At 40.1% G+C, this 22500-nt stretch overlaps 1 protein-coding gene across 1 annotated transcript in view; it reads left to right on the forward strand.

Moving 5' to 3' along the window:
• Positions 1-22500, forward strand: part of LOC308306850 (connector enhancer of kinase suppressor of ras 2-like) — a gene marked incomplete at both ends in the record, with an annotated part of 109745 nt that overhangs the window by 49211 nt on the left and 38034 nt on the right. The window lies entirely within an intron of this gene.

Below are 22500 nucleotides of genomic sequence, written 5' to 3' on the forward strand. Positions count from 1 at the left end.
AATTCAGAATGGAGGGAGGGGGGGGGGGGGGGGGGGGGTAGGATGTAGCCTGACACTCAGCCCTGAATTGACATTTCGTTTCACTCCATTATTCAGTCTGAACTTGCTTTCATCCAAGGCAATTTCTGGGATGGGCCGTTGCCAAAGAGGAAGTCTTCTGCGATTGGTTCACCGCCCTGACCAACCACAACAGTAGCAAAGTAGATGATGTAGTGTTGTTATGTGGCTAGCATGTTGCTTGCTAGTGCTACTTGCTAACCAAAGAACAGTCCGAATACGAGCGCTAAGAACTAGTAATCAAACACAACAAAACACGTCTGCTACTGGTGTTTCATAGCGAGATCGATTCGATCACAAGTTACGACGCAATGTTTTATGTTTGGGATTGTCCGGTACGGCGGCGGCGCTGGGTTACATGGAATCGCACTTGAGTTCTTGGAAAACCCCGCCCACGCTGATCACAAGCCCCGACGTCATCGAGTTGAAGCGACGCTGATTTGCCGGGTCGGAATTTCAACCGAGGAAAACCTCGTTCAATGAGAGCGCCACCATACCTGAATCGCAATAACATATTCTTAACACATCGGGTGCCCCTGGATTGAGCCCCATTTATCCCCTCTCGCTGCCCAGGCCCACCACCATTGTATTGAATCCGGCCCTGCTGCGTCAATGCATGCGTGATGACGTCACTTGGTCACATGAGCGCAGACAGGATGTTATTGTGTAACACACTGTATGGACCAGTGTTGATCATAGCTGTTCATTGCAGATCAACATTTGGACATTTTGCCGCACGCGGCCACAGTTTTAGCCATAAAACAAACATCAGAGATAAAGGGCGTTAAAGATGGGGAAATGTATTGGAGTATATGGAGAAAAACGGCCGCGCGATGCTCTTAGCGTCGACTCGAAGCGACTAGCGGCTAATGGGCTACATCCATGCGTAGCCCCAACCTAACGGTGAGATTTAAAGTTAATACTGTAAATACAGTAAACACGTCAACACGTTGTGGGCCTCCAGCGACATTAAAGAGATTGACGCGTGGGCACCCGGTGAGTTAAAGGGGCGTGGCGATTGAGGGTCTGGAACCATGCTAGGTATGATGGGTAAATTACGTCAAACTTCGTTAGCTCTATCTACCTCTTTCCGCGGGAATTTACTGGAGATTCTTTTGCACCAAACTTCCGGTTAACAGCAGACATACAAGCTCACGTCGCGCCGCAGATGCAACCGTTGTGAGCTTGTAGATCACACTCGGCTGCGACGCCGGAAGCTCCGTGCAACTTCTGCGCAATGCATGATGGGATGTTGGAAAGTTGTGGATAGCCGTAAAATCTAAAGGTAGTAAAGTGTCACTTTGAGGGTCCCTTGACATGAAAATGGTCCTGCTCTCTACTGCCCCCCGCAGGTGGGCTGGCAGCTGCGCAACCTGGTGGCTCCTTGAGGGGGGGGAGCGGGGGGGGCGTGTCCCTCACCCTGAAGAAACGCCCCCAGAGCACGCTAAGCTCCGCCCCCGCTCCGCTGAGGAACCTGCGCTGGAAACCACTGGCTCTGCAGGTACGAGTGTGTGTGTGTGTGTGTGTGCGTGTGTGTGTGTGTGTGTGTGCGTGTGCGTGTGCGTGTGTGCGTGCGTGCGTGCGTGCGTGCGTGCGTGCGCGCGTGTGCGCGTGTGCGTGCGTGCGTGCGTGCGTGCGTGCGTGGGGACTGCCGGAGACACGGAAATGTTTTGGGTGTTTGGTTTTGGATAATTTAGAAAAGTTTAATTTTACTTCCTTTACTTCCCTGCAGCCAATCACGTCTCCTTCCTTGTCCTTTCAGCCAATCACGTCTCCTTCCTTGTCCTTTCAGCCAATCAGGAGTCCCGGCAGCGTCTCTGGGGACACGCCCTCAGGAACGCCCACCAAGAGCTCCGCCCTCCACGACCTCCACCTTCCCCCGCCCCCCCCCGGAGCCCTACACACCCAGGTGTGTGTGTGTGTGTGTGTGTGTGCTTATATGTGTGTGTTTTTCGCCAATAACTGAGCAAACCTGCCAATTCCTTATCAAATCCATCCATTTTTGCCAATAACTGAGCAAACATGCCAATTCCTTATCAAATCCACCCATTTTTCGCCAATAACTGAGCAAACCTGCCAACTCCTTATCAAATCCATCCATTTTTGAATGACTTTTCCAAAAAGTGATGCGCCAACACCATTTAGGAGCATGTTTTAGATGATTCGGAGTCAAATGGTAATGATTTGTAGTCACACTTTTTTGGGTCCCAAAGGTCGTATCAAAGTCTGCCAGCAGGAGGGGTGACTGACTTTTCCAAAAAGTGACGTGCCAAAACCAGTTAGGAGCATGTTTTAGATGATTCAGAGTAAAATGGTAATGATTTGTAGTCACACTTTTTTGGGTCCCAAAGGTCGTATCAAAGTCTACCAGCAGGAGGGGTGACTGACTTTTCCAAAAAGTGACTCGCCAAAACCAGTTAGGAGCATATTTAGTCTGCCAGCAGGAGGGGTGACTGACTTTTCCAAAAAGTGACTCGCCAAAACCAGTTAGGAGCATGTTTTAGATGATTTGGAGTCAAATGGTAATGATTTGTAGTCACACTTTTTTGGGTCCCAAAGGTCGTACCAAAGTCTGCCAGCAGGAGGGGTGACTGACTTTTCAAAAAAGTGACTCGCCAAAACCAGTTAGGAGCATGTTTTAGATGATTTGGAGTCAAATGGTAATGATTTGTAGTCACACTTTTTTGGAAAAAAATAGTTATCAAATCCACCCATTTTTTTTCCACACAAATGAATGGATTTGATAGAATGGTTTTGGCATTTCCTTATCAAATCCATCCATTTTTGCCAATAACTGAGCAAACATGCCAATTCCTTATCAAATCCACCCATTTTTCGCCAATAACTGAGCAAACCTGCCAATTCCTTATCAAATCCATCCATTTTTGAATGACTTTTCCAAAAAGTGACTCCCAAAGACCAGTTAGGAGCATGTTTCAGAAGATTTGGAGTCGAATGGTAATGATTTGTTGTCACACTTTTTTGGGTCCCAAAGTTCGTATCAAAGTCTGCAAGCAGGAGGCGTGACTGACTTTTCCAAAAAGTGACTCGCCAAAACCAGTTAGGAGCATGTTTTAGATGATTTGGAGTCAAATGGTAATGATTTGTAGTCACACTTTTTTGGAAAAAAATAGTTATCAAATCCACCCATTTTTTTCCCACACAAATGAATGGATTTGATAGAATGGTTTTGGCATTTCCTTATCAAATCCATCCATTTTTGCCAATAACTGAGCAAACATGCCAATTCCTTATCAAATCCACCCATTTTTCGCCAATAACTGAGCAAACCTGCCAATTCCTTATCAAATCCATCCATTTTTGAATGACTTTTCCAAAAAGTGACTCCCAAAGACCAGTTAGGAGCATGTTTCAGAAGATTTGGAGTCGAATGGTAATGATTTGTTGTCACACTTTTTTGGGTCCCAAAGTTCGTATCAAAGTCTGCAAGCAGGAGGCGTGACTGACTTTTCCAAAAAGTGACTCGCCAAAACCAGTTAGGAGCATGTTTTAGATGATTTGGAGTCAAATGGTAATGATTTGTAGTCACACTTTTTTTGGAAAAAAATAATTATCAAATCCACCCATTTTTGTTTCCACACAAATGAATGGATTTGATAGAATAATGGTTCTGGCATTTCCTTATCAAATCCATCCATTTTTGCCAATAACTGAGCAAACATGCCAATTCCTTATCAAATCCACCCATTTTTCGCCAATAACTGAGCAAACCTGCCAATTCCTTATCAAATCCATCCATTTTTGAATGACTTTTCCAAAAAGTGACTCCCAAAGACCAGTTAGGAGCATGTTTCAGAAGATTTGGAGTCGAATGGTAATGATTTGTTGTCACACTTTTTTGGGTCCCAAAGTTCGTATCAAAGTCTGCAAGCAGGAGGCATGACTGACTTTTCCAAAAAGTGACGCGCCAAAACCAGTTAGGAGCATGTTTAGTCTGCCAGCAGGAGGGGTGACTGACTTCCAAAAAGTGACTCGCCAAAACCAGTTAGGAGAATGTTTTAGATGATTTGGAGTCAAATGGTAATGATTTGTAGTCACACTTTTTTGGGAAAAAATAGTTATCAAATCCACCCATTTTTTTTCCACACAAATGAATGGATTTGATAGAATGGTTTTGGCATTTCCTTATCAAATCCATCCATTTTTGCCAATAACTGAGCAAACATGCCAATTCCTTATCAAATCCACCCATTTTTCGCCAATAACTGAGCAAACCTGCCAATTCCTTATCAAATCCATCCATTTTTGAATGACTTTTCCAAAAAGTGACTCCCAAAGACCAGTTAGGAGCATGTTTCAGAAGATTTGGAGTCGAATGGTAATGATTTGTTGTCACACTTTTTTGGGTCCCAAAGTTCGTATCAAAGTCTGCAAGCAGGAGGCGTGACTGACTTTTCCAAAAAGTGACTCGCCAAAACCAGTTAGGAGCATGTTTTAGATGATTTGGAGTCAAATGGTAATGATTTGTAGTCACACTTTTTTGGAAAAAAATAATTATCAAATCCACCCATTTTTGTTTCCACACAAATGAATGGATTTGATAGAATAATGGTTCTGGCATTTCCTTATCAAATCCATCCATTTTTGCCAATAACTGAGCAAACATGCCAATTCCTTATCAAATCCACCCATTTTTCGCCAATAACTGAGCAAACCTGCCAATTCCTTATCAAATCCATCCATTTTTGAATGACTTTTCCAAAAAGTGACTCCCAAAGACCAGTTAGGAGCATGTTTCAGAAGATTTGGAGTCGAATGGTAATGATTTGTTGTCACACTTTTTTGGGTCCCAAAGTTCGTATCAAAGTCTGCAAGCAGGAGGCATGACTGACTTTTCCAAAAAGTGACGCGCCAAAACCAGTTAGGAGCATGTTTAGTCTGCCAGCAGGAGGGGTGACTGACTTCCAAAAAGTGACTCGCCAAAACCAGTTAGGAGAATGTTTTAGATGATTTGGAGTCAAATGGTAATGATTTGTTGTCACACTTTTTTGGGTCCCAAAGTTCGTATCAAAGTCTGCAAGCAGGAGGCATGACTGACTTTTCCAAAAAGTGACGCGCCAAAACCAGTTAGGAGCATGTTTAGTCTGCCAGCAGGAGGGGTGACTGACTTCCAAAAAGTGACTCGCCAAAACCAGTTAGGAGAATGTTTTAGATGATTTGGAGTCAAATGGTAATGATTTGTAGTCACACTTTTTTGGAGCAAACATGCCAATTCCTTATCAAATCCACCCATTTTTCGCCAATAACTGAGCAAACCTGCCAATTCCTTATCAAATCCATCCATTTTTGAATGACTTTTCCAAAAAGTGACGCGGCAAAACCAGTTAGGAGCACGTTTTAGATGATTCGGAGTCAAATGGTAATGATTTGTAGTCACACATATTTGGGTCCCAAAGGTCGTATCAAAGTCTGCCAGCAGGAGGGGTGACTGACTTTTCCAAAAAGTGACGCGCCAAAACCAGTTAGGAGCATGTTTTAGATGATTCAGAGTAAAATGCTAATGATTTGTAGTCACACTTTTTTGGGTCCCAAAGGTCGTATCAAAGTCTGCCAGCAGGAGGGGTGACTGACTTTTCCAAAAACTGACTCGCCAAAACCAGTTAGGAGCATGTTTTGGATGATTTGGAGTCAAATGGTAATGATTTGTAGTCACACTTTTTTGGGTCCCAAAGGTCGTACCAAAGTCTGCCAGCAGGAGGGGTGACTGACTTTTCCAAAAAGTGACTCGCCAAAACCAGTTAGGAGCATGTTTTAGATGATTTGGAGTCAAATGGTAATGATTTGTAGTCACACTTTTTTGGAAAAAAATAGTTATCAAATCCACCCATTTTTTTTTCCACACAAATGAATGGATTTGATAGAATGGTTTTGGCATTTCCTTATCAAATCCATCCATTTTTTGCCAATAACTGAGCAAACATGCCAATTCCTTATCAAATCCACCCATTTTTCGCCAATAACTGAGCAAACCTGCCAATTCCTTATCAAATCCATCCATTTTTGAATGACTTTTCCAAAAAGTGACTCCCAAAGACCAGTTAGGAGCATGTTTCAGAAGATTTGGAGTCGAATGGTAATGATTTGTTGTCACACTTTTTTGGGTCCCAAAGTTCGTATCAAAGTCTGCAAGCAGGAGGCGTGACTGACTTTTCCAAAAAGTGACGCGCCAAAACCAGTTAGGAGCATGTTTTAGATGATTTGGAGTCAAATGGTAATGATTTGTAGTCACACTTTTTTGGAAAAAAATAATTATCAAATCCACCCATTTTTGTTTCCACACAAATGAATGGATTTGATAGAATAATGGTTCTGGCATTTCCTTATCAAATCCATCCATTTTTGCCAATAACTGAGCAAACATGCCAATTCCTTATCAAATCCACCCATTTTTCGTCAATAACTGAGCAAACCTGCCAATTCCTTATCAAATCCATCCATTTTTGAATGACTTTTCCAAAAAGTGACTCCCAAAGACCAGTTAGGAGCATGTTTCAGAAGATTTGGAGTCGAATGGTAATGATTTGTTGTCACACTTTTTTGGGTCCCAAAATTCTTATCAAAGTCTGCAAGCAGGAGGCATGACTGACTTTTCCAAAAAGTGACACGCCAAAACCAGTTAGGAGCATGTTTAGTCTGCCAGCAGGAGGGGTGACTGACTTTTCCAAAAAGTGACTCGCCAAAACCAGTTAGGAGAATGTTTTAGATGATTTGGAGTCAAATGGTAATGAGTTGTAGTCACACTTTTTTGGAAAAAAATACTTATCAAATCCACCCATTTTTGTTTCCACACAAATGAATGGATTTGATAGAATAATGGTTCTGGCATTTCCTTATCAAATCCATCCATTTTTGCCAATAACTGAGCAAACATGCCAATTCCTTATCAAATCCACCCATTTTTCGCCAATAACTGAGCAAACCTGCCAATTCCTTATCAAATCCATCCATTTTTGAATGACTTTTCCAAAAAGTGACGCGCCAAAACCAGTTAGGAGCACGTTTTAGATGATTCGGAGTCAAATGGTAATGATTTGTAGTCACACATATTTGGGTCCCAAAGGTCGTATCAAAGTCTGCCAGCAGGAGGGGTGACTGACTTTTCCAAAAAGTGACGCGCCAAAACCAGTTAGGAGCATGTTTTAGATGATTCAGAGTAAAATGGTAATGATTTGTAGTCACACTTTTTTGGGTCCCAAAGGTCGTATCAAAGTCTGCCAGCAGGAGGGGTGACTGACTTTTCCAAAAAGTGACTCGCCAAAACCAGTTAGGAGCATGTTTTAGATGATTTGGAGTCAAATGGTAATGATTTGTAGTCACACTTTTTTGGAAAAAAATAGTTATCAAATCCACCCATTTTTTTTCCACACAAATGAATGGATTTGATAGAATGGTTTTGGCATTTCCTTATCAAATCCATCCATTTTTTGCCAATAACTGAGCAAACATGCCAATTCCTTATCAAATCCACCCATTTTTCGCCAATAACTGAGCAAACCTGCCAATTCCTTATCAAATCCATCCATTTTTGAATGACTTTTCCAAAAAGTGACTCCCAAAGACCAGTTAGGAGCATGTTTCAGAAGATTTGGAGTCGAATGGTAATGATTTGTTGCCACACTTTTTTGGGTCCCAAAGTTCGTATCAAAGTCTGCAAGCAGGAGGCGTGACTGACTTTTCCAAAAAGTGACGCGCCAAAACCAGTTAGGAGCATGTTTTAGATGATTTGGAGTCAAATGGTAATGATTTGTAGTCACACTTTTTTGGAAAAAAATAGTTATCAAATCCACCCATTTTTTTTCCACACAAATGAATGGATTTGATAGAATGGTTTTGGCATTTCCTTATCAAATCCATCCATTTTTGCCAATAACTGAGCAAACATGCCAATTCCTTATCAAATCCACCCATTTTTCGCCAATAACTGAGCAAACCTGCCAATTCCTTATCAAATCCATCCATTTTTGAATGACTTTTCCAAAAAGTGACTCCCAAAGACCAGTTAGGAGCATGTTTCAGAAGATTTGGAGTCGAATGGTAATGATTTGTTGTCACACTTTTTTGGGTCCCAAAGTTCGTATCAAAGTCTGCAAGCAGGAGGCGTGACTGACTTTTCCAAAAAGTGACTCGCCAAAACCAGTTAGGAGCATGTTTTAGATGATTTGGAGTCAAATGGTAATGATTTGTAGTCACACTTTTTTGGAAAAAAATAATTATCAAATCCACCCATTTTTGTTTCCACACAAATGAATGGATTTGATAGAATAATGGTTCTGGCATTTCCTTATCAAATCCATCCATTTTTGCCAATAACTGAGCAAACATGCCAATTCCTTATCAAATCCACCCATTTTTCGCCAATAACTGAGCAAACCTGCCAATTCCTTATCAAATCCATCCATTTTTGAATGACTTTTCCAAAAAGTGACTCCCAAAGACCAGTTAGGAGCATGTTTCAGAAGATTTGGAGTCGAATGGTAATGATTTGTTGTCACACTTTTTTGGGTCCCAAAGTTCGTATCAAAGTCTGCAAGCAGGAGGCATGACTGACTTTTCCAAAAAGTGACGCGCCAAAACCAGTTAGGAGCATGTTTAGTCTGCCAGCAGGAGGGGTGACTGACTTCCAAAAAGTGACTCGCCAAAACCAGTTAGGAGAATGTTTTAGATGATTTGGAGTCAAATGGTAATGATTTGTTGTCACACTTTTTTGGGTCCCAAAGTTCGTATCAAAGTCTGCAAGCAGGAGGCATGACTGACTTTTCCAAAAAGTGACGCGCCAAAACCAGTTAGGAGCATGTTTAGTCTGCCAGCAGGAGGGGTGACTGACTTCCAAAAAGTGACTCGCCAAAACCAGTTAGGAGAATGTTTTAGATGATTTGGAGTCAAATGGTAATGATTTGTAGTCACACTTTTTTGGAGCAAACATGCCAATTCCTTATCAAATCCACCCATTTTTCGCCAATAACTGAGCAAACCTGCCAATTCCTTATCAAATCCATCCATTTTTGAATGACTTTTCCAAAAAGTGACGCGGCAAAACCAGTTAGGAGCACGTTTTAGATGATTCGGAGTCAAATGGTAATGATTTGTAGTCACACATATTTGGGTCCCAAAGGTCGTATCAAAGTCTGCCAGCAGGAGGGGTGACTGACTTTTCCAAAAAGTGACGCGCCAAAACCAGTTAGGAGCATGTTTTAGATGATTCAGAGTAAAATGCTAATGATTTGTAGTCACACTTTTTTGGGTCCCAAAGGTCGTATCAAAGTCTGCCAGCAGGAGGGGTGACTGACTTTTCCAAAAACTGACTCGCCAAAACCAGTTAGGAGCATGTTTTAGATGATTTGGAGTCAAATGGTAATGATTTGTAGTCACACTTTTTTGGGTCCCAAAGGTCGTACCAAAGTCTGCCAGCAGGAGGGGTGACTGACTTTTCCAAAAAGTGACTCGCCAAAACCAGTTAGGAGCATGTTTTAGATGATTTGGAGTCAAATGGTAATGATTTGTAGTCACACTTTTTTGGAAAAAAATAGTTATCAAATCCACCCATTTTTTTTTCCACACAAATGAATGGATTTGATAGAATGGTTTTGGCATTTCCTTATCAAATCCATCCATTTTTTGCCAATAACTGAGCAAACATGCCAATTCCTTATCAAATCCACCCATTTTTCGCCAATAACTGAGCAAACCTGCCAATTCCTTATCAAATCCATCCATTTTTGAATGACTTTTCCAAAAAGTGACTCCCAAAGACCAGTTAGGAGCATGTTTCAGAAGATTTGGAGTCGAATGGTAATGATTTGTTGTCACACTTTTTTGGGTCCCAAAATTCTTATCAAAGTCTGCAAGCAGGAGGCATGACTGACTTTTCCAAAAAGTGACACGCCAAAACCAGTTAGGAGCATGTTTAGTCTGCCAGCAGGAGGGGTGACTGACTTTTCCAAAAAGTGACTCGCCAAAACCAGTTAGGAGAATGTTTTAGATGATTTGGAGTCAAATGGTAATGATTTGTAGTCACACATTTTTGGGTCCCAAAGGTCGTATCAAAGTCTGCCAGCAGGAGGGGTGACTGACTTTTCCAAAAAGTGACGCGCCAAAACCAGTTAGGAGCATGTTTTAGATGATTCAGAGTAAAATGGTAATGATTTGTAGTCACACTTTTTTGGGTCCCAAAGGTCGTATCAAAGTCTGCCAGCAGGAGGGGTGACTGACTTTTCCAAAAAGTGACTCGCCAAAACCAGTTAGGAGCATATTTAGTCTGCCAGCAGGAGGGGTGACTGACTTTTCCAAAAAGTGACTCGCCAAAACCAGTTAGGAGCATGTTTTAGATGATTTGGAGTCAAATGGTAATGATTTGTAGTCACACTTTTTTGGAAAAAAATAGTTATCAAATCCACCCATTTTTTTTTCCACAAATGAATGGATTTGATAGAATGGTTTTGGCATTTCCTTATCAAATCCATCCATTTTTTGCCAATAACTGAGCAAACATGCCAATTCCTTATCAAATCCACCCATTTTTCGCCAATAACTGAGCAAACCTGCCAATTCCTTATCAAATCCATCCATTTTTGAATGACTTTTCCAAAAAGTGACTCCCAAAGACCAGTTAGGAGCATGTTTCAGAAGATTTGGAGTCGAATGGTAATGATTTGTTGTCACACTTTTTTGGGTCCCAAAGTTCGTATCAAAGTCTGCAAGCAGGAGGCGTGACTGACTTTTCCAAAAAGTGACGCGCCAAAACCAGTTAGGAGCATGTTTTAGATGATTTGGAGTCAAATGGTAATGATTTGTAGTCACACTTTTTTGGAAAAAAATAATTATCAAATCCACCCATTTTTGTTTCCACACAAATGAATGGATTTGATAGAATAATGGTTCTGGCATTTCCTTATCAAATCCATCCATTTTTGCCAATAACTGAGCAAACATGCCAATTCCTTATCAAATCCACCCATTTTTCGTCAATAACTGAGCAAACCTGCCAATTCCTTATCAAATCCATCCATTTTTGAATGACTTTTCCAAAAAGTGACTCCCAAAGACCAGTTAGGAGCATGTTTCAGAAGATTTGGAGTCGAATGGTAATGATTTGTTGTCACACTTTTTTGGGTCCCAAAATTCATATCAAAGTCTGCAAGCAGGAGGCATGACTGACTTTTCCAAAAAGTGACACGCCAAAACCAGTTAGGAGCATGTTTAGTCTGCCAGCAGGAGGGGTGACTGACTTTTCCAAAAAGTGACTCGCCAAAACCAGTTAGGAGAATGTTTTAGATGATTTGGAGTCAAATGGTAATGAGTTGTAGTCACACTTTTTTGGAAAAAAATACTTATCAAATCCACCCATTTTTGTTTCCACACAAATGAATGGATTTGATAGAATAATGGTTCTGGCATTTCCTTATCAAATCCATCCATTTTTGCCAATAACTGAGCAAACATGCCAATTCCTTATCAAATCCACCCATTTTTCGCCAATAACTGAGCAAACCTGCCAATTCCTTATCAAATCCATCCATTTTTGAATGACTTTTCCAAAAAGTGACGCGCCAAAACCAGTTAGGAGCACGTTTTAGATGATTCGGAGTCAAATGGTAATGATTTGTAGTCACACATATTTGGGTCCCAAAGGTCGTATCAAAGTCTGCCAGCAGGAGGGGTGACTGACTTTTCCAAAAAGTGACGCGCCAAAACCAGTTAGGAGCATGTTTTAGATGATTCAGAGTAAAATGGTAATGATTTGTAGTCACACTTTTTTGGGTCCCAAAGGTCGTATCAAAGTCTGCCAGCAGGAGGGGTGACTGACTTTTCCAAAAAGTGACTCGCCAAAACCAGTTAGGAGCATGTTTTAGATGATTTGGAGTCAAATGGTAATGATTTGTAGTCACACTTTTTTGGAAAAAAATAGTTATCAAATCCACCCATTTTTTTTTCCACACAAATGAATGGATTTGATAGAATGGTTTTGGCATTTCCTTATCAAATCCATCCATTTTTTGCCAATAACTGAGCAAACATGCCAATTCCTTATCAAATCCACCCATTTTTCGCCAATAACTGAGCAAACCTGCCAATTCCTTATCAAATCCATCCATTTTTGAATGACTTTTCCAAAAAGTGACTCCCAAAGACCAGTTAGGAGCATGTTTCAGAAGATTTGGAGTCGAATGGTAATGATTTGTTGCCACACTTTTTTGGGTCCCAAAGTTCGTATCAAAGTCTGCAAGCAGGAGGCGTGACTGACTTTTCCAAAAAGTGACGCGCCAAAACCAGTTAGGAGCATGTTTTAGATGATTTGGAGTCAAATGGTAATGATTTGTAGTCACACTTTTTTGGAAAAAAATAATTATCAAATCCACCCATTTTTGTTTCCACACAAATGAATGGATTTGATAGAATAATGGTTCTGGCATTTCCTTATCAAATCCATCCATTTTTGCCAATAACTGAGCAAACATGCCAATTCCTTATCAAATCCACCCATTTTTCGTCAATAACTGAGCAAACCTGCCAATTCCTTATCAAATCCATCCATTTTTGAATGACTTTTCCAAAAAGTGACTCCCAAAGACCAGTTAGGAGCATGTTTCAGAAGATTTGGAGTCGAATGGTAATGATTTGTTGTCACACTTTTTTGGGTCCCAAAGTTCGTATCAAAGTCTGCAAGCAGGAGGCGTGACTGACTTTTCCAAAAAGTGACGCGCCAAAACCAGTTAGGAGCACGTTTTAGATGATTCGGAGTCAAATGGTAATGATTTGTAGTCACACATTTTTGGGTCCCAAAGGTCGTATCAAAGTCTGCCAGCAGGAGGGGTGACTGACTTTTCCAAAAAGTGACTCGCCAAAACCAGTTAGGAGCATATTTAGTCTGCCAGCAGGAGGGGTGACTGACTTTTCCAAAAAGTGACTCGCCAAAACCAGTTAGGAGCATGTTTTAGATGATTTGGAGTCAAATGGTAATGATTTGTAGTCACACTTTTTTGGAAAAAAATAGTTATCAAATCCACCCATTTTTTTTTCCACACAAATGAATGGATTTGATAGAATGGTTTTGGCATTTCCTTATCAAATCCATCCATTTTTTGCCAATAACTGAGCAAACATGCCAATTCCTTATCAAATCCACCCATTTTTCGCCAATAACTGAGCAAACCTGCCAATTCCTTATCAAATCCATCCATTTTTGAATGACTTTTCCAAAAAGTGACTCCCAAAGACCAGTTAGGAGCATGTTTCAGAAGATTTGGAGTCGAATGGTAATGATTTGTTGTCACACTTTTTTGGGTCCCAAAGTTCGTATCAAAGTCTGCAAGCAGGAGGCGTGACTGACTTTTCCAAAAAGTGACGCGCCAAAACCAGTTAGGAGCATGTTTTAGATGATTTGGAGTCAAATGGTAATGATTTGTAGTCACACTTTTTTGGAAAAAAATAATTATCAAATCCACCCATTTTTGTTTCCACACAAATGAATGGATTTGATAGAATAATGGTTCTGGCATTTCCTTATCAAATCCATCCATTTTTGCCAATAACTGAGCAAACATGCCAATTCCTTATCAAATCCACCCATTTTTCGTCAATAACTGAGCAAACCTGCCAATTCCTTATCAAATCCATCCATTTTTGAATGACTTTTCCAAAAAGTGACTCCCAAAGACCAGTTAGGAGCATGTTTCAGAAGATTTGGAGTCGAATGGTAATGATTTGTTGTCACACTTTTTTGGGTCCCAAAATTCTTATCAAAGTCTGCAAGCAGGAGGCATGACTGACTTTTCCAAAAAGTGACACGCCAAAACCAGTTAGGAGCATGTTTAGTCTGCCAGCAGGAGGGGTGACTGACTTTTCCAAAAAGTGACTCGCCAAAACCAGTTAGGAGAATGTTTTAGATGATTTGGAGTCAAATGGTAATGAGTTGTAGTCACACTTTTTTGGAAAAAAATACTTATCAAATCCACCCATTTTTGTTTCCACACAAATGAATGGATTTGATAGAATAATGGTTCTGGCATTTCCTTATCAAATCCATCCATTTTTGCCAATAACTGAGCAAACATGCCAATTCCTTATCAAATCCACCCATTTTTCGCCAATAACTGAGCAAACCTGCCAATTCCTTATCAAATCCATCCATTTTTGAATGACTTTTCCAAAAAGTGACGCGCCAAAACCAGTTAGGAGCACGTTTTAGATGATTCGGAGTCAAATGGTAATGATTTGTAGTCACACATATTTGGGTCCCAAAGGTCGTATCAAAGTCTGCCAGCAGGAGGGGTGACTGACTTTTCCAAAAAGTGACGCGCCAAAACCAGTTAGGAGCATGTTTTAGATGATTCAGAGTAAAATGGTAATGATTTGTAGTCACACTTTTTTGGGTCCCAAAGGTCGTATCAAAGTCTGCCAGCAGGAGGGGTGACTGACTTTTCCAAAAAGTGACTCGCCAAAACCAGTTAGGAGCATGTTTTAGATGATTTGGAGTCAAATGGTAATGATTTGTAGTCACACTTTTTTGGAAAAAAATAGTTATCAAATCCACCCATTTTTTTTTCCACACAAATGAATGGATTTGATAGAATGGTTTTGGCATTTCCTTATCAAATCCATCCATTTTTTGCCAATAACTGAGCAAACATGCCAATTCCTTATCAAATCCACCCATTTTTCGCCAATAACTGAGCAAACCTGCCAATTCCTTATCAAATCCATCCATTTTTGAATGACTTTTCCAAAAAGTGACTCCCAAAGACCAGTTAGGAGCATGTTTCAGAAGATTTGGAGTCGAATGGTAATGATTTGTTGCCACACTTTTTTGGGTCCCAAAGTTCGTATCAAAGTCTGCAAGCAGGAGGCGTGACTGACTTTTCCAAAAAGTGACGCGCCAAAACCAGTTAGGAGCATGTTTTAGATGATTCAGAGTAAAATGGTAATGATTTGTAGTCACACTTTTTTGGGTCCCAAAGGTCGTATCAAAGTCTGCCAGCAGGAGGGGTGACTGACTTTTCCAAAAAGTGACTCGCCAAAACCAGTTAGGAGCATGTTTTAGATGATTTGGAGTCAAATGGTAATGATTTGTAGTCACACTTTTTTGGAAAAAAATAGTTATCAAATCCACCCATTTTTTTTTCCACACAAATGAATGGATTTGATAGAATGGTTTTGGCATTTCCTTATCAAATCCATCCATTTTTTGCCAATAACTGAGCAAACATGCCAATTCCTTATCAAATCCACCCATTCTTCGCCAATAACTGAGCAAACCTGCCAATTCCTTATCAAATCCATCCATTTTTAAATGACTTTTCCAAAAAGTGACTCCCAAAGACCAGTTAGGAGCATGTTTCAGAAGATTTGGAGTCGAATGGTAATGATTTGTTGCCACACTTTTTTGGGTCCCAAAGTTCGTATCAAAGTCTGCAAGCAGGAGGCGTGACTGACTTTTCCAAAAAGTGACGCGCCAAAACCAGTTAGGAGCATGTTTTAGATGATTTGGAGTCAAATGGTAATGATTTGTAGTCACACTTTTTTGGAAAAAAATAATTATCAAATCCACCCATTTTTGTTTCCACACAAATGAATGGATTTGATAGAATAATGGTTCTGGCATTTCCTTATCAAATCCATCCATTTTTGCCAATAACTGAGCAAACATGCCAATTCCTTATCAAATCCACCCATTTTTCGTCAATAACTGAGCAAACCTGCCAATTCCTTATCAAATCCATCCATTTTTGAATGACTTTTCCAAAAAGTGACTCCCAAAGACCAGTTAGGAGCATGTTTCAGAAGATTTGGAGTCGAATGGTAATGATTTGTTGTCACACTTTTTTGGGTCCCAAAATTCTTATCAAAGTCTGCAAGCAGGAGGCATGACTGACTTTTCCAAAAAGTGACACGCCAAAACCAGTTAGGAGCATGTTTAGTCTGCCAGCAGGAGGGGTGACTGACTTTTCCAAAAAGTGACTCGCCAAAACCAGTTAGGAGAATGTTTTAGATGATTTGGAGTCAAATGGTAATGATTTGTAGTCACACTTTTTTGGAAAAAAATAGTTATCAAATCCACCCATTTTTTTTTCCACACAAATGAATGGATTTGATAGAATGGTTTTGGCATTTCCTTATCAAATCCATCCATTTTTGCCAATAACTGAGCAAACATGCCAATTCCTTATCAAATCCACCCATTTTTCGCCAATAACTGAGCAAACCTGCCAATTCCTTATCAAATCCATCCATTTTTGAATGACTTTTCCAAAAAGTGACTCCCAAAGACCAGTTAGGAGCATGTTTCAGAAGATTTGGAGTCGAATGGTAATGATTTGTTGTCACACTTTTTTGGGTCCCAAAGTTCGTATCAAAGTCTGCAAGCAGGAGGCGTGACTGACTTTTCCAAAAAGTGACGCGCCAAAACCAGTTAGGAGCACGTTTTAGATGATTCGGAGTCAAATGGTAATGATTTGTAGTCACACATTTTTGGGTCCCAAAGGTCGTATCAAAGTCTGCCAGCAGGAGGGGTGACTGACTTTTCCAAAAAGTGACGCGCCAAAACCAGTTAGGAGCATGTTTTAGATGATTCAGAGTAAAATGGTAATGATTTGTAGTCACACTTTTTTGGGTCCCAAAGGTCGTATCAAAGTCTGCCAGCAGGAGGGGTGACTGACTTTTCCAAAAAGTGACTCGCCAAAACCAGTTAGGAGCATATTTAGTCTGCCAGCAGGAGGGGTGACTGACTTTTCCAAAAAGTGACTCGCCAAAACCAGTTAGGAGCATGTTTTAGATGATTTGGAGTCAAATGGTAATGATTTGTAGTCACACTTTTTTGGAAAAAAATAGTTATCAAATCCACCCATTTTTTTTTTCCACACAAATGAATGGATTTGATAGAATGGTTTTGGCATTTCCTTATCAAATCCATCCATTTTTTGCCAATAACTGAGCAAACATGCCAATTCCTTATCAAATCCACCCATTTTTCGCCAATAACTGAGCAAACCTGCCAATTCCTTATCAAATCCATCCATTTTTGAATGACTTTTCCAAAAAGTGACTCCCAAAGACCAGTTAGGAGCATGTTTTAGATGATTTGGAGTCAAATGGTAATGATTTGTAGTCACACTTTTTTGGAAAAAAATAATTATCAAATCCACCCATTTTTGTTTCCACACAAATGAATGGATTTGATAGAATAATGGTTCTGGCATTTCCTTATCAAATCCATCCATTTTTGCCAATAACTGAGCAAACATGCCAATTCCTTATCAAATCCACCCATTTTTCGTCAATAACTGAGCAAACCTGCCAATTCCTTATCAAATCCATCCATTTTTGAATGACTTTTCCAAAAAGTGACTCCCAAAGACCAGTTAGGAGCATGTTTCAGAAGATTTGGAGTCGAATGGTAATGATTTGTTGTCACACTTTTTTGGGTCCCAAAATTCATATCAAAGTCTGCAAGCAGGAGGCATGACTGACTTTTCCAAAAAGTGACACGCCAAAACCAGTTAGGAGCATGTTTAGTCTGCCAGCAGGAGGGGTGACTGACTTTTCCAAAAAGTGACTCGCCAAAACCAGTTAGGAGAATGTTTTAGATGATTTGGAGTCAAATGGTAATGAGTTGTAGTCACACTTTTTTGGAAAAAAATACTTATCAAATCCACCCATTTTTGTTTCCACACAAATGAATGGATTTGATAGAATAATGGTTCTGGCATTTCCTTATCAAATCCATCCATTTTTGCCAATAACTGAGCAAACATGCCAATTCCTTATCAAATCCACCCATTTTTCGCCAATAACTGAGCAAACCTGCCAATTCCTTATCAAATCCATCCATTTTTGAATGACTTTTCCAAAAAGTGACGCGCCAAAACCAGTTAGGAGCACGTTTTAGATGATTCGGAGTCAAATGGTAATGATTTGTAGTCACACATATTTGGGTCCCAAAGGTCGTATCAAAGTCTGCCAGCAGGAGGGGTGACTGACTTTTCCAAAAAGTGACGCGCCAAAACCAGTTAGGAGCATGTTTTAGATGATTCAGAGTAAAATGGTAATGATTTGTAGTCACACTTTTTTGGGTCCCAAAGGTCGTATCAAAGTCTGCCAGCAGGAGGGGTGACTGACTTTTCCAAAAAGTGACTCGCCAAAACCAGTTAGGAGCATGTTTTAGATGATTTGGAGTCAAATGGTAATGATTTGTAGTCACACTTTTTTGGAAAAAAATAGTTATCAAATCCACCCATTTTTTTTTCCACACAAATGAATGGATTTGATAGAATGGTTTTGGCATTTCCTTATCAAATCCATCCATTTTTTGCCAATAACTGAGCAAACATGCCAATTCCTTATCAAATCCACCCATTTTTCGCCAATAACTGAGCAAACCTGCCAATTCCTTATCAAATCCATCCATTTTTGAATGACTTTTCCAAAAAGTGACTCCCAAAGACCAGTTAGGAGCATGTTTCAGAAGATTTGGAGTCGAATGGTAATGATTTGTTGCCACACTTTTTTGGGTCCCAAAGTTCGTATCAAAGTCTGCAAGCAGGAGGCGTGACTGACTTTTCCAAAAAGTGACGCGCCAAAACCAGTTAGGAGCATGTTTTAGATGATTTGGAGTCAAATGGTAATGATTTGTAGTCACACTTTTTTGGAAAAAAATAATTATCAAATCCACCCATTTTTGTTTCCACACAAATGAATGGATTTGATAGAATAATGGTTCTGGCATTTCCTTATCAAATCCATCCATTTTTGCCAATAACTGAGCAAACATGCCAATTCCTTATCAAATCCACCCATTTTTCGTCAATAACTGAGCAAACCTGCCAATTCCTTATCAAATCCATCCATTTTTGAATGACTTTTCCAAAAAGTGACTCCCAAAGACCAGTTAGGAGCATGTTTCAGAAGATTTGGAGTCGAATGGTAATGATTTGTTGTCACACTTTTTTGGGTCCCAAAATTCTTATCAAAGTCTGCAAGCAGGAGGCATGACTGACTTTTCCAAAAAGTTACACGCCAAAACCAGTTAGGAGCATGTTTAGTCTGCCAGCAGGAGGGGTGACTGACTTTTCCAAAAAGTGACTCGCCAAAACCAGTTAGGAGAATGTTTTAGATGATTTGGAGTCAAATGGTAATGATTTGTAGTCACACTTTTTTGGAAAAGAATAGTTATCAAATCCACCCATTTTTTTTTCCACACAAATGAATGGATTTGATAGAATGGTTTTGGCATTTCCTTATCAAATCCATCCATTTTTGCCAATAACTGAGCAAACATGCCAATTCCTTATCAAATCCACCCATTTTTCGCCAATAACTGAGCAAACCTGCCAATTCCTTATCAAATCCATCCATTTTTGAATGACTTTTCCAAAAAGTGACTCCCAAAGACCAGTTAGGAGCATGTTTCAGAAGATTTGGAGTCGAAAGGTAATGATTTGTTGTCACACTTTTTTGGGTCCCAAAGTTCGTATCAAAGTCTGCAAGCAGGAGGCGTGACTGACTTTTCCAAAAAGTGACGCGCCAAAACCAGTTAGGAGCACGTTTTAGATGATTCGGAGTCAAATGGTAATGATTTGTAGTCACACATTTTTGGGTCCCAAAGGTCGTATCAAAGTCTGCCAGCAGGAGGGGTGACTGACTTTTCCAAAAAGTGACGCGCCAAAACCAGTTAGGAGCATGTTTTAGATGATTCAGAGTAAAATGGTAATGATTTGTAGTCACACTTTTTTGGGTCCCAAAGGTCGTATCAAAGTCTGCCAGCAGGAGGGGTGACTGACTTTTCCAAAAAGTGACTCGCCAAAACCAGTTAGGAGCATATTTAGTCTGCCAGCAGGAGGGGTGACTGACTTTTCCAAAAAGTGACTCGCCAAAACCAGTTAGGAGCATGTTTTAGATGATTTGGAGTCAAATGGTAATGATTTGTAGTCACACTTTTTTGGGTCCCTAAGGTCTGGGGAAAAAAATATTTTTTTTTTCCACACAAATGAATGGATTTGATAGAATAATGGTTCTGGCATTTCCTTATGAAATCCACCCATTTTTCGCCAATAACTGAGCAAACATGCCAATTCCTTATCAAATCCACCCATTTTTCGCCAATAACTGAGCAAACCTGCCAATTCCTTATCAAATCCATCCATTTTTGAATGACTTTTCCAAAAAGTGACTCCCAAAGACCAGTTAGGAGCATGTTTCAGAAGATTTGGAGTCGAATGGTAATGATTTGTTGTCACACTTTTTTGGGTCCCAAAGTTCGTATCAAAGTCTGCAAGCAGGAGGCATGACTGACTTTTCCAAAAAGTGACGCGCCAAAACCAGTTAGGAGCATGTTTAGTCTGCCAGCAGGAGGGGTGACTGACTTTTCCAAAAAGTGACTCGCCAAAACCAGTTAGGAGAATGTTTTAGATGATTTGGAGTCAAATGGTAATGATTTGTAGTCACACTTTTTTGGAAAAAAATACTTATCAAATCCACCCATTTTTGTTTCCACACAAATGAATGGATTTGATAGAATAATGGTTCTGGCATTTCCTTATCAAATCCATCCATTTTTGCCAATAACTGAGCAAACATGCCAATTCCTTATCAAATCCACCCATTTTTCGTCAATAACTGAGCAAACCTGCCAATTCCTTATCAAATCCATCCATTTTTGAATGACTTTTCCAAAAAGTGACTCCCAAAGACCAGTTAGGAGCATGTTTCAGAAGATTTGGAGTCGAATGGTAATGATTTGTTGTCACACTTTTTTGGGTCCCAAAGTTCGTATCAAAGTCTGCAAGCAGGAGGCGTGACTGACTTTTCCAAAAAGTGACGTGCCAAAACCAGTTAGGAGCATGTTTAGTCTGCCAGCAGGAGGGGTGACTGACTTTTCCAAAAAGTGACTCGCCAAAACCAGTTAGGAGAATGTTTTAGATGATTTGGAGTCAAATGGTAATGATTTGTAGTCACACTTTTTTGGAAAAAAATAGTTATCAAATCCACCCATTTTTTTTTTCCACACAAATGAATGGATTTGATAGAATGGTTTTGGCATTTCCTTATCAAATCCATCCATTTTTGCCAATAACTGAGCAAACATGCCAATTCCTTATCAAATCCACCCATTTTTCGCCAATAACTGAGCAAACCTGCCAATTCCTTATCAAATCCATCCATTTTTGAATGACTTTTCCAAAAAGTGACTCCCAAAGACCAGTTAGGAGCATGTTTCAGAAGATTTGGAGTCGAATGGTAATGATTTGTTGTCACACTTTTTTGGGTCCCAAAGTTCGTATCAAAGTCTGCAAGCAGGAGGCGTGACTGACTTTTCCAAAAAGTGACGCGCCAAAACCAGTTAGGAGCATGTTTAGTCTGCCAGCAGGAGGGGTGACTGACTTTTCCAAAAAGTGACTCGCCAAAACCAGTTAGGAGAATGTTTTAGATGATTTGGAGTCAAATGGTAATGATTTGTAGTCACACTTTTTTGGAAAAAAATAGTTATCAAATCCACCCATTTTTTTTTCCACACAAATGAATGGATTTGATAGAATGGTTTTGGCATTTCCTTATCAAATCCATCCATTTTTGCCAATAACTGAGCAAACATGCCAATTCCTTATCAAATCCACCCATTTTTCGCCAATAACTGAGCAAACCTGCCAATTCCTTATCAAATCCATCCATTTTTGAATGACTTTTCCAAAAAGTGACTCCCAAAGACCAGTTAGGAGCATGTTTCAGAAGATTTGGAGTCGAATGGTAATGATTTGTTGTCACACTTTTTTGGGTCCCAAAGTTCGTATCAAAGTCTGCAAGCAGGAGGCGTGACTGACTTTTCCAAAAAGTGACGCGCCAAAACCAGTTAGGAGCACGTTTTAGATGATTCGGAGTCAAATGGTAATGATTTGTAGTCACACATTTTTGGGTCCCAAAGGTCGTATCAAAGTCTGCCAGCAGGAGGGGTGACTGACTTTTCCAAAAAGTGACGCGCCAAAACCAGTTAGGAGCATGTTTTAGATGATTCAAAGTAAAATGGTAATGATTTGTAGTCACACTTTTTTGGGTCCCAAAGGTCGTATCAAAGTCTGCCAGCAGGAGGGGTGACTGACTTTTCCAAAAAGTGACTCGCCAAAACCAGTTAGGAGCATATTTAGTCTGCCAGCAGGAGGGGTGACTGACTTTTCCAAAAAGTGACTCGCCAAAACCAGTTAGGAGCATGTTTTAGATGATTTGGAGTCAAATGGTAATGATTTGTAGTCACACTTTTTTGGGTCCCTAAGGTCTGGGGAAAAAAATATTTTTTTTTCCACACAAATGAATGGATTTGATAGAATAATGGTTCTGGCATTTCCTTATGAAATCCACCCATTTTTCGCCAATAACTGAGCAAACATGCCAATTCCTTATCAAATCCACCCATTTTTCGCCAATAACTGAGCAAACCTG

This window comes from Nannobrachium achirus (genome assembly GCF_963921795.1).
Source record: "Nannobrachium achirus genome assembly, chromosome: 21".
Taxonomy (NCBI): Eukaryota; Metazoa; Chordata; class Actinopteri; order Myctophiformes; family Myctophidae; genus Nannobrachium; species Nannobrachium achirus.